This window comes from Schistocerca nitens, chromosome 2 (genome assembly GCF_023898315.1).
Source record: "Schistocerca nitens isolate TAMUIC-IGC-003100 chromosome 2, iqSchNite1.1, whole genome shotgun sequence".
NCBI lineage: Eukaryota > Metazoa > Arthropoda > Insecta > Orthoptera > Acrididae > Schistocerca > Schistocerca nitens.
In genome coordinates, this window is record NC_064615.1 from 710,865,875 (window position 1) to 710,879,379 (window position 13,505).

Genomic DNA, 13,505 nt, shown 5'->3' on the forward strand with positions numbered 1-13,505 from the left:
AACAATAAAATAATCCACAAAACATGACTCAAAGAACTTCAGAGGCAATGGTGCTTTCAGACGTATCATCCATGAACGAAATGGAAAGAAAGGGTAATTAGAAGTACCCGTTCCCACGCATCGATTCAATCAGTAGCAGTGTGCATGTAGATGTGGTGTTTCTCCATGAGGTATATCGAACAGAATGACATCACCCAAGTTAACCAATATGGTTTCCAAAAACATCGGTTATGCGAAACGGAACTCTTGATTTTCTCATATCACATCCTGAAAGCTATCGATCCAGGTAATCAGTTGGATTCATTATTTTTTGACTTCTGCGGAACGTAGACTCAATCCCACAACAGCGTTTGCTAATGTGAGTACGATCGTATGGGGTATGAAAAGAAAGCTGTGAATGTATTGATGATTTCTAGGTAGGCCGGATGTAGCAACTTATCTTCGATGAGGAGCCATCAAAACATCTAGAAATAACACACGTAGCTCTGGAAAGCTAGTTGGAATGCTTGCTTCTCTTTTTAAATAATAATGGCTTGATCGCTGCTATTAATAGTAACCGGAGTCATCTCGAGGATGATGCAGTTATCTTTAATGAAGTATTGTCCACTGGACGCTGTATTGACATGATTTTAAAACAGCTCAGCTTGGTTAAACCAAGGATGTAAAGGTGTAAACTTCACGAAACGCCGGATCAAAGTATCCAATTGATACATTATGAAAGAGTCATAAATGGAGTGGGTCAGCTCGTAGAAATAACTGGGTGTATCAATTTGTGGGGATAAGGAGTGAACTGATATATATTTATTCCTCGATAAATCAAATGGTAGACTTCGGTTCGTAGGTAGGATACTGCGAACATTTAGTCTAAAAACGAGAATGCTTAGAAAACACTACGATGACGCATCCTATAACACTGCTCAAGTAATGGAAACCAGAGAAAATGGGACTAACAAGGGATATTGAATTTATACAAAGAAAGGAAACGCGAATGTTGACATATATATTGGATCTATGGGACAGGGACACGAAGAAGCAGAAGAAACCAAACTGGTTGACGCCTGAAGATAAACGCCTAGTCTTAAGCGAAAGCCAAATCTAGGAAACTTCAAGGAGCATCATCAAGTGAGTAATCCACGAATGTACTACAACGCCGTGCACATCCCGCAGGGACCTTGAAGATAGTGCGCCTACTCTTCCTGCAGGAATACTCTGGAAGGAGCTCCAATATGAGATGCAACTGGAGGTACCCTCTGTCACGCAATTCACAGTATAAATGTAGTTGTTGACGGAGCTGTACTACACGCTATAAAGTCGGGTATCTGCTGCTATTTTTTCAGCGTCGCATTTTGTCATCACTGAACTACAAGGCTGTTGCATATTGTGTGTATTCGTTACATAGTAAATCCACGAGACTAGAAGTACCATTTTGTTATTTGTCTGAAACGTTTAGTTACTGGCCTGCCTTCTCTTCCGCACGTTCTTGTCTGCTATGCAGCTTATGTGTTCTTCCAATTTCTTATTCTCGGCGGAGCTAGTCTTTAGTGACACGGAGTGCCGCATGCGTGATGTCGCTCACCACGTTTTCTTTTCCCAGTACCATTCGTGTCTGAGTCGCACAGAGACGGCAGTAATCGCGATGTTCCAATTATTTTTGTTCACACGCAACAGTTGACGCCTTACGGCGAATCACCGGCCTTTCGACAACGCACAGAGTCGAACAGGATTCTCAAAGGGCTACGGTCAATGACAGGAACACAGATACTGCCACCCGACGCCGTGTCTTGTCACTGCAAAGGCTCGCCAAGGTAGGACAGGATTGTGTGCTTGTAGTACTTGAGGCCGTGACCCAGCGACCCCATTCGGAACTACACGAGGGCACGGCGGAGGGCTATTATTAAAGTGCAGGTACTCGCAGAGGTTCAGTGAGGGTTATCATTATCGCATGGCAGCGAAACTCGGTAGATATTATAATGCTTTAGTCCGGAACAGATTTACGCTGGAAAAAGTGGTTACAATTTTGGCCGCCACGAGCGAGGAGCAGTAGTTATGCCATTGGCCTCTCATTCGGGAGAACGATGGATTAAACCTGCGTACGGCCATCCTGATTTACCTTTCCTGTGATTTCCCTAAATTGCTTCAGGCAAATGCTGGGATGGTTCCTTTGAAAGTTTGTGCTGCGTCTATTCTGACCTCGTTGTCAACGGGACGTTAAAAACTAATATGCTCCTATGTGCAAATCTGGTGCTGCGAATACAAGAAAAACGAATAGAAATGTTTCCATATGCAATCGATTAGGAACTAGATGTGGACAGAAAATATCAAAAAAGTGAGAAATCCATAATATTGCTACGAAGTCTTTCGCGACGTATTTCTTGAATAAAAATCTCTCGGTGTACATGCCGCGTCAATTCTGGATAAAACTCCAAGCTTTCGACCACTACCTCCATGGTCGTCGTCAGGGCTAAAACTGACTGTCGTGAACTAGCGAGGTTCCCACTTTTATATGTCAAGGACGGCTTCTGATTGGCTGGAATACGTCATAGCAACAGCGATATGGCGCGTAATGAAGTGGTGCCCTCTACTTCCATAGATGTAGTTTCTATCCTGCTTTGCTTGCAGCGCCATCCCTTGAATCAGGAGGTAAAGTGCGGGAAGTTTTTCTCTGCGATTTTTCTTTATCCAGTCTGTAAGAACCGTTGCCGACCGCTGCATCGAGCACCAGCGCCACCTAAAATACAGGTATTTGGAAAAATCAGCGGTGGCTGAACATAGCCTGCTTAACAAGCATAAGATTTTATTTGAAGAAACCAGAGTAATAGCCCACGCATCGAATTACTGGGACTCTGTGATCCGGGAAGCAGTCGAAATTAGACTCAGCGATAGTAACTTTGACAGAGACAATGGCTATGCACTTAGCAACACTTGGAAGAGTGCACTGGATAAAGAAAAATCGCAGAGAAAAACTTCCCGCACTTTACCTCCTGATTCAAGGGATGGCGCTGCAAGCAACGCAGGATAGAAACTACATCTATGGAAGTAGAGGGCACCACTTCATTACGCGCCATATCGCTGTTGCTATGACGTATTCCAGCCAATCAGAAGCCGTCCTTGGCATATAAAAGTGGGAACCTCGCTAGTTCACGACAGTCAGTTTTAGCCCTGACGACGACCATGGAGGTAGTGGTCGAAAGCTTGGAGTTTTATCCAGAATTGACGCGGCATGTACACCGAGAGATTTTTATTCAATCCATAATATTAATTTTATTATTAACCGCCCCTTACACAATTTGTTCAGTTTGAACACTGGAGACATCGACGAGATGCCGCATCCGTAAAACGGCATGATCAACAGCTGCTCGCAGCAGTTCCTGTGCAGTCTGAGCAATGTGTTCCTGTATAGTGGCCTTCAGATGAGGTAGAGACAGACCTGGCAAACGCGTTCTTTTACGGTAAAGTATCCCAGATCCAAAAGTCACATGGATCCAAATCAAGTAATCTTGCAGGCCATGCATCTGGAAAATATCTAGAGACAACACGTTCGTGGAAGACTGGATTACGCCGGCCGGTGTGGCCGTGCGGTTCTAGGCGCTTCAGTCTGGAACCGCGCGACCGCTTCGGTCGCAGGTTCGAATCCTGCCTTCGGCATGGACTTGCGTGATGTCTTTAGGTTAATTAGGTTTAAGTAGCTCTAAGTTGCAGGGGACTGATGACCGCAGATGTTAAGCCCCATAGTGTTCAGAGCCATTTGAAGACTGGATTAAACATATCTTTCACTGGGTAAGCGACATGAGGAGTTGCCACATCTTGCATGGAAACAGTGGTTGGCACACAGTTGCGCTCTTCCAAAGCAGAATCACTTGCTGTACAAGGAGGCTTCGATAACGACCAGACTTCACGGTGCACCTGACAGGCCCTCTGTGTGCATTCTCTTCAAAGAAGAGCGGACTGAGAACAAGGTGTTTGTGAATACACACCACACAGTCACATACGATGAATGCAACGACTCTTGGTGCACAACACCTGGTTTAACAGTACCCCAAATTCGGCAGCTCTGAGTATTCACTGCACTTTTTAGTGTAAAACGTACCTCATTACTCCATAGACTTGCCCGCCTACACGTCATCAACTTCAATCACTGCCAGAAACCGAAGAGCAAATTCAGAACGTTTGCTGCGGATCATGAGGTTCCAGTTGCTGCACCGCTTGCATCGTGTACGGATACCAGCGTGAAATAGCCAGCAATACTTGCCGTATTGTTGACCATGCGATGGATAATTTTGGTGCCATTGCACGAGCATTAGCGCTTCCCAGGGTAAGTGCTGCATGGTCAGTTACAGTAGCAATAACCCCGTCAGTAACTTCCACTGGAAAGGACACCTTTCTCTTCTAGGTGTGACATCAATATCACCCGCGTTCTCGAATTTCGTTATCATTTTTTTTTTTTTTCAAATCGTTTAATGAGATCAGACCGCTCCACAGACCTCTCAACGCAGCACTATAGTTGCTGCCATCCACATAAAACCGTTTCACTAACAGCGCACGATCTCTCTTCTCGTTTCACTCACGTCATAGCTTGTCGAATAACAGCGTAGATATCATAACATCATACACACAGTGCTCAGCGCCAGATGTGCACCTGCTGGTTAAAAGTGGAAAAAAAAATTTTACAGCGGAAACTGGTTCCGCACTGACGCATTACCGTATCTACCAAATTTCACTGTCATACACAGTCGGCTTCCTTGTGTAGCGGCACATGAATTATAACCGCCCGATACTTCTATACGACGGATTTTGCTGTCCATCTAGGATGTTTTAATTGCCACCAAATGATCGGTTTCGGTTCACCTGGCCGGCCGGTGTGGCCGTGCGGTTCTAGGCGCTTCAGTCTGGAACCACGTGACCGCTACGGACGCAGGTTCGAATCCTGCCTCGGGCATGGATGTTTGTGATGTCCTTAGGTTAGTTAGGTTTAAGTAGTTCTAAGCTCTAGGGGACTGATGACCACATATGTTAAGTCCCGTAGTGCTCAGAGCCATTTGAACCATTTTTTTTCGGTTCACCTGGATAATCCTTAGATATGATAGTACTGGTTAGAAGAGCAATCCATTCAGCTCTATGTGCTGTGAAGTTGCGTGGAAATTTTTCTCTTGAATTTGGACAACTACAACTACAACTATACATCAGGATGTTCAGATGAAACAGAAACAGGTTATTTTAAAAAAATTATTCTACCAACTTAGACTCTCAAAAAATACATTTTATGACAAGTGATAGCGGGATTTCTCCGCAGGCAGTGCGTCAGTTTTTGAAATAATATGAAAAGTTCAGCTCATGCAATTTCAGCTGTTGGTATTAACGACAGTACTGTTGCTCAGTATGTAGAGGAGAAAACTCTGTTCAGAAAAGAGGACCCATCCAAATGACTGATTCATAAACAGGGTTATGTCCATAAATTGATAGGTTAGCAAAATAAATTATACACGCAAAGGCTTCATCGGTAATGACGTTCGTAACGAATAAAGAATATTTCGTACATGTATTTATTTCGACGATACTGAATACATACTGTATAAAATTTAGTCGTTAATTCTATAGCCCTACTGGACCATAATATAAGGAGTCACTTTAATGTTTAATATAAAAATTACATGGGTGTATTCGTCAGGTCCTGAAATAGTGAACTGTAAGTTTCAGCTGGAGATAACTAGAAGACAGAAGATAGTTGTTAACCTTAGGTTACTGAGCCCTCGTAAAATTTACTTTTGGTGTAGTGAATAAAATGGGATCTTTAGTACTTAATTTGATATGTAACATGCCATTGGAGGTCCAAAAATGGTAATTAACTAATGCGTAGCCTATAAATTACTGATTTCCTTTGACTAAAATGTGGAGCAGTAAACTTCATAATCGTTTAGTAGCGATGTAACATTTTTCCCATTTTAGTGTTCTAAGTTTAATACAGATCTGTTATTATTTCTTGATCTGGCTATTCCTCCACCTCTTTATCTTTGTTGTAGGGTATAAAGCGGGATCTTTAGTGCAACGACGTGAATTTCGACAAGTGTCAGATCTGCCTCTGTCGCCTTTGTATGCGAAGCCAACTGCCCAGCCTCGTATCAGACTTGGTGCAGAACGACTGTATATGGGTGATCGGCCGGCACTTTCAGAGCCGCCCTCGGACCTTCGGCTCCGTCCGGCTGTTTGAACTGAATCGACGCGGTGTGCAACTCAAACAGGGCGTGATTGCGGGACCGACAAAGTGCTAATCGCTGTCGGGGTCGCTAATAGTTGGTGGGAACGGCCGCGCGGCGCGCCAGCTGCGACAATATGGCGGCCGGCTGGCAAACACGGGGAGCTGGTCTGGTGGCCGCGGCGGCAAATACGCCGGCTCACGCGCAGAGGCCAGCCTCTTCCCGCTGATGCCCCCTAATGCGGCTGCACCGGATCTGGCACTCTTGTTAGGCTTGCACTTGTGCCTACCGAAAGAGAACGACACGAGGAAACGCTGGCGTGATCCATTGCGCCAACGACTTGGGAAATGTTCGAACGACTCTGACAAAACATGTGGCGAGAATTATGAGTGAGCTGTGTCCAAGGCAAAAGGGAAAGTACGATGGTGAAGACTTAGCTATCGAATCATTAGAGGAAGCAAAATCTTTATGGTCCTCTAACGGCCGCTGTGTGGTAGCGCTTTTATCTGATCAGATGTATTCAGACACCACTGCGTAATGTTGAACTGACTAGCAGATGTCAAGAGAGGCGGAGAACTGCAGAGGAGCACTAACAGCAGAATGGTACGGTCAGGAGAGGTGCAGCTACAGTATGGAGGTCTCTTTCGTGGTTCGGTTCTAATCCTGCGTGATGATACGTACAGAATGATGTAACCATATTTTACACCATTGTGTAGTGAATACAGTAGAGAAACATATCGGAGACAATAATAGTTTGAGCATGATAATGCGCCCCGTAATGTAGCAGTAACTGAAGCTATGGTTTGTGGCCAATAAAATCCTGAAATGGATTAGACTGTCCCAATGTGAACCCAGTGGAACACCTGTGAGCCAAGTTAGAGTGTCAGCCTCGTTCCAGACTCAGCGTTCAACATCACTACGATCTCTAGTGTCGACTCTTGAGGAAAAATGGGTTCCCACTGCTTGACAGAATTTCAGACACCTCTGTGAAAGTGTCCCCAGCAGAGTTTAAGCCACCACAAAATTGAACGGCAGACATACCCCATACTACTGTCTTGGTAGTTTTATGTCAGGAGGAGGAGATTAGCATTTAACGTCCCGTCGACAATGAGGTCATTATAGACTGAGCAGAAGCTCAGATTAAGGAAGGAATGGGAAGGAAATCGGCCATTTCCTTTTAAAGGAACCGTCTCTGAATTTGCCTGAAGTGATTTAGGGAAATCACAGAAAACCTGAATCAGGATGGCTGGAGACGAGTTTGAACCGTCGTCCTCCCGAATGCGAGTTCAGTGTGCTAACCACTGCGCCACCTCGCTCGGTATACTTTCATGTATTCGTTATTGAATACTGAGTTACGTTTCGTTAGTCCCGTGAATTCAGACATCTTGCACAAACAATGTAGTGCATGATACCGGATGTCGGCTTCCTTGATATCAGACACCCTTCCTGTTCGTTCCCAAACACACACCACCCGCATCAGGTGGTGGCAGCTGCTACTCTACGTGCTCACCGTGCTGTGCAGATACTGATTGAGTTAGTTCACAATACCACCAGCAAAGGACTCTGGGAGAAGTAATCCCCCCACCCCACCTCCATTCAATTCGCTTCTCCACTCCCCCCTCGCCCCACCAGTTACTCCGTGTCTGACAAAGCATCAACTGGCAGCAACTCTTTAACTCTTTGATACTGATGCCTGGAAATTTCCTGTCAAAACACATGCTCTCTTTCTCTCTCTCTCTCCTGTCTCTCTCTCAAGTGGTTATTTCTCTCAAAATGTTCAAATGTGTGTGAAATCTTATGGGACTTAACTACTAAGGTCATCAGTTCCTAAGCTTACACACTACTTAACCTAAATTATCCTAAGGACAAACACACACACACCTATGCCCGAGGGAGGACTTGAACCTCCGCCGGGACCAGCTGCACAGTCCATGACTGCAGTGCCTTAGACCGCTCTACTAATCCCGTGCGGCTGGTTACTTCTCTGTCACATGCCACCGGAAACCATACTAACCCCTCTTTTGTCCTGAATGAAGCAGTAGATACCAGGTAGCAGATACGTGGTAAATCAAGCCGGCCGCGGTGGTCTCGCGGTTCTAGGCGCGCAGTCCGGAACCGTGCGACTGCTACGGTCGCAGGTTCGAATCCTGCCTCGGGCATGGATGTGTGTGATGTCCTTAGGTTAGTTAGGTTTAAGTAGTTCTAAGTTCTAGGGGACTTATGACCACAGCAGTTGAGTCCCATAGTGCTCAGAGCCATTTGAACCATGCCTGGTAAATCGCCAGCCTTACCATAAGAGCATCTTAACCTCAGTAGTGGGCTACGGCTCGGGAGTCTGGGTGCACAGGCTCACGAGGGTTGTGCCCGCCATGACAGTGAGAAGGGTCCAGAGAAGTATGATACTGAGATCTGTGGGGGCCTACAGAACATCTCCAGGGGGGGGGGGGCGGCTATTTGTCATAATGGGGCTCTGCCCACTGGACATCAAAATAAGGAAACAAGCGGCTTGGTACTGGGCAAAAAAGGGGAATTATGAGAAAATTGTAGACATCATGGGCGTGAGGGTGGAGGACAAAAGGGAAATAAGGAAAAGAGGGGAGGAACTTTGGCAGGGATCTTGGGAGGTAGAAGAAACTGGACGTAGAACTTTCCAGTTCATACCAGATGTGAGGGAGCGCTTGGACAAGAAATACTTTGAGCCAACACGAGGACTGATCCATTTTCTCACTAGCCATGGACGCTACCCGTCATACTTATGTCGATGTGGGAAGAGGGCTACAGCCGCGTGTGACTGTGGCGTGTCAGAGGGTACTCCCAACCATGTGGTTTACGAGTGCCCCTCTTCAATGATGTTGCCACTACATTTCGAGACAGACTTCCAAACCATGACACATATCAACTGCTTAGACGTGAAGACACTTTCCAACTGCTAAATACACTGGCTAACGAAGTATCACGGAAAGTTTTAACAGATTACTTGAGGGACATGAACTAAATAACTGAGACAACGAACACCGATTGCGTCCAGAGCCCTATTCCCATACCGCCTGCGCGTGGACTGACCGACTTTCCATCATAGTTGGAATCCGCCACGTGCAGGATTAGGTGGAGTGGGGGTCAATTCTACCGATAAGGACGTGCACCGGATACGACGTAGGATAAGTTAGTTTGTAGGACTTAGTTTAGGAAAATTAGGGAACAGCAACAAATAAACATCGTGGCCTGCCCAGTGGCAGGGGCATGCTCTTCGGGTTTAGCTCGATGAGAAAGGCTATCAAAAGTGGGTTTATATCTCACTGGCACACATGTGACGCTGCAGTCGATAGGAACTAGTTATAAGAAATAGATATAAGTCCTAGGTATTAGATATTAAATGCCCGTTGTATGTAATTCCAACTGTAGCTCACTTGAAAATTGTAATTAGCTGCAACATAATTATATCAGTTGTATAATTATTATGACCCACTAATCAGATAAGGAAGTGGGTTAACATTGTATAATTACTATGATTTGTAATAAAGAATTTTTTTAATCGCCAGCCTACCCTAAAATACTGGGCTGATCCCACTCAATCAAATGGATTGACTAATTGGTTAAATTGATACCTTCTGTCTGGGACAGTTTTTCCCTGCTTCCTATTGGTGGATACCAGAACCGACGTAACTTGCGGGAAATTCTGGGCCTATCCGGTATTCGATCCCACAACCGACCCGTTTCCAAATCCTAATCTTCCCCCTTCTGAATTTTCCTTGCCTTCTATTGGTGGATACTGGCACAGTTAGGTAGTTTGGTGGGAAATCCATTATGTTGGAGGTAGCTCGAAATGGTAGTGAGAATTTCAGATTTCAGCTCGATTGCGCTATGTCCTAAAACAATTTGCAGGAGACAGGGCAGGGGTTTGACTGGAGTGTGCTCGCAATATCACTATTGGAAACAATTTGACATCACAATTGGAAGTGTTGCTGTATAAAATGACTGTTATAATTTCAGTTTTTGCCGGTAATTTATGCTGTCACAGTTGTGTAAATCCTGACTACCTACAGGTCTGATAAGTGCATTTTTTAAAATACTACAGGATTTCCAATTGCTTCTCTCTACTACACAAGGCAGAAGAAGGAGGCAAAAGAGCCTGCTACATGACAGAATAGTACCAACAATAAATCCACCTTTATTTAAACCAGTTCTACGTTTCCAATGCAAGACAGAGTCCATTGGGATGCATTTAGAAGCACCCAACAACATACACAACCGCCGTTATCACATGGACAAGGCACTTTGTAAACACATACACTTAAACCATATTCCACATTCCATAGGAATTGCCATGGTTAGATATAGGAGTCCTTCTGTAGGCTCCTGTGCGGCCTTGCAACATGTTGGCCATGCCGGCAGCTGCAAGCCCATCTTCGGCATTCACACTCCAGCCATACCGGACGCTTAAAAGTGAAAAGACTGCCGCCGGGACCGGTCAATTTACATGGGGGGGAGGGGGGGGGCAGGGGAATAAGCGTCCAGTGCCAACACTCGCCATATTGAATCTTCTCTTTCGCGGAGAATACTCGCAACACATGCGATCACGAAGGCTGTCCAAAACATTCTGAGTACTAGTTCGCTATCCACCCAAACAGAGGGCGATAGGTTTGTACCGCACCTGACCAGTTCGGAGGCTCACCAACAGCTCCCGCCTTAAGCTGGAAATGTCATCACCTACCTCTGCCACGCCATGCAAAATCGTCCTAGGAAACCAGCTACGCATTTATCAGTGTAATTACAAATGAATATTACGATCGCAGCAGCAGTCTGATGAGATTCGACAATGAACAAAGGGCCGAAAATACCTCCTCATGACGACCGTGGCTCTGGAAATATCAATCTGTATCCTCCTTATGACTGGAAATAATTTTCGACGTAGAGTCTTTCATGACCCTACGGCTGGACATGCGTCGAAATCGCAATTTTCCATGTAAAAATCGGAGAATCTACAGCTCCCTTATGACCAATATAGTCTGTTCACTTCCCACTCACATCATTTGTTTGCACATATCGGAACACTGACCACAGTAACTTTACACTCCAACACACACACACATCTCAGAGAAGCGGTGCAATTATCGCTTATATGTGTGTACGATCCGAAAACGTTACGGCATGTCCATACTCACACCGGCTAGGTGTTTCGATTCTTCCCATTTCTAGGTTCCAGAACAGACTGCAGGTATTTTCAGTCAGCGCTTCCGGAAGGTGCTGCGTCCCACCAAGACTCTCTCAAACAAGTGTTGTAAAGCACAGGCGTCCGGCACTGTGTGTTAGGCAACAGCGCTCCTACTGACGAAAGAGTTGAAAAGACATCACCGATATCGGTTTGTGTTGTCTAATAAACATCGCAGTCAATAGTGCGACAAAAAACATGTATTGATCTGCTTAGTGGAGCCGATGACAGGACGTTCTGCGTATCCATGATGTTATAGTAGTATTACCTGCCATGTTTGTACACTACAGCAGATTACCTCGCATTGGTATATTGCGCAAGTGTATATGAAACTAATATATCACCCCTTACGGTCGGATATACTCGTCAGTGCATTGAAATCACATTTCGCCACGTCCAATCTGTCCTTATGGTTAGTAATACGAAATTTTTTACAGGACCAGTAGTCTGATTATTTCCCACACATGTCTGGTGACATGTAGGAACACTAAACACAGTAACTTTACGTCCCAGCAGCATATCATTCCCGATAAGCAGCGTGATTATCATTTATAGTTGTATAGCGTTCGAAAAATTATGGTACATCCGCTTTCATACCAGTTGGGTGTCATTTTGCACGGCTTACCATAGTTTCCCAATAGCAAAACCTCCCCTCACATTGTCGTTATTACATGATAGTCTAGCAATGAATGGTATAATTACAATTAAAAAGACCTAGCGTCTTTTATGTTACGAATGTCCTTGAACGGCAGTCGGCGAATGCCAGAGCAGAAAGAACTGACACAATATAGAAAGAATCACTTAGAAGTGTCCACCTAACTTCAAGGAAAACATTACCTCAGTCCCCCGCCCCAGATGTCTCGTCCCTACAAAATGTCTCGATTTCGCCACATCCACGAAATGATTTAACATGTAAGTCTTCCAGCCGGTCAGAATCGAGAACAGACTGTAGGTATTCTGCTCTTAGAATGTTGTAAATAAATAGATCGGTCTCCATATTTCACTATGAGTGCTGCATCATCATACAGTGATGCGGCAGGTAGTGGTTATTGGTATATTCCCTGTCAGACTCTGTCCTCGCGGTATCGCTGTGAATAATCCACGCTTCAACAGATGGTGCTCATGTAGGAGCCCAGTACCGATCTGCACGACGCTGTTTGAAAACCTCCAAGCACTTACGTTACTCAGAGCCACCACAAAACAAAGAGGAATTAATTGGAATTATTTTCATATACTCATACGAACACGTAACTACGCCCCTCCCGCAGGAGGTTCGAGTCCTCCCTCGGGCATGGGTGTGAGTGTTGTCCTTCTTAGCGTTAAGTTAGTTTAAGTACTGTGCAAGTCTAGGGACCGATGACCTGAGCAGTGTGGTCCCTTCACACACATTTGAACATTTGAACATGTAAATACCCTCATTCATCACATTTTTTGTCGTATTTTTCTCAATTTTATGTATTTTCCATCAATTTCGCAGTTTTATCTGGTTTTGTCGTAATTTCAACTCATTATACCCAATTACTCGAGTTCAAAACCACTGCTCTCGATGATTTATCACGTCAACAAAACGTCTCATCCCATCGATCTTGTGATGCTATCAGCCAATGACATCGCAGCAGGATTCTCAATTTCTGTATCATTGCTAAGCAACCACCTCCATTACTTTACGAGTGCTATACCCATATGCACATATCGTGAATCCTGTCGCACTGCCTACATCACTGACGCAAATACTGCTTTGTAGGGTGGGAAACAGGCAAAAGCAGAGAGGAGGTGCAAAAATTGCGTTCCTTAGTTGGAACTCTTCATAAATTCGCCAAGATTTTATTGCGATTGACCATCTCCTTTTACGTGGATTGGAGTCACATAATATTTTCACATTTGTAGGACAAAATCAGAGATTGAAAGATCTCACCGGCACCTTTGATGATTACCACCCTAACAAGGAATCATATCCATAGCAGCTAACCTAACCTAACCTAACCTAACCTAACCTAACCGCAGCACTTTGTCCTCTATTTCGAAACGAGCTACTTCTCCGTTTAACCTTTTGGCTAAGGATCCTGAGAAGAATCTAAATGGTCTCTCTGTATACATCTCTTAAC

General features: G+C 44.8%; 1 protein-coding gene across 1 annotated transcript in view; it reads right to left on the bottom strand.

Moving 5' to 3' along the window:
• The window catches only part of LOC126235279 (uncharacterized), a 176,179-nt gene that overhangs the window by 39,506 nt on the left and 123,168 nt on the right, over positions 1–13,505 (bottom strand). The gene's annotated exons all lie outside the window — the stretch shown is intronic.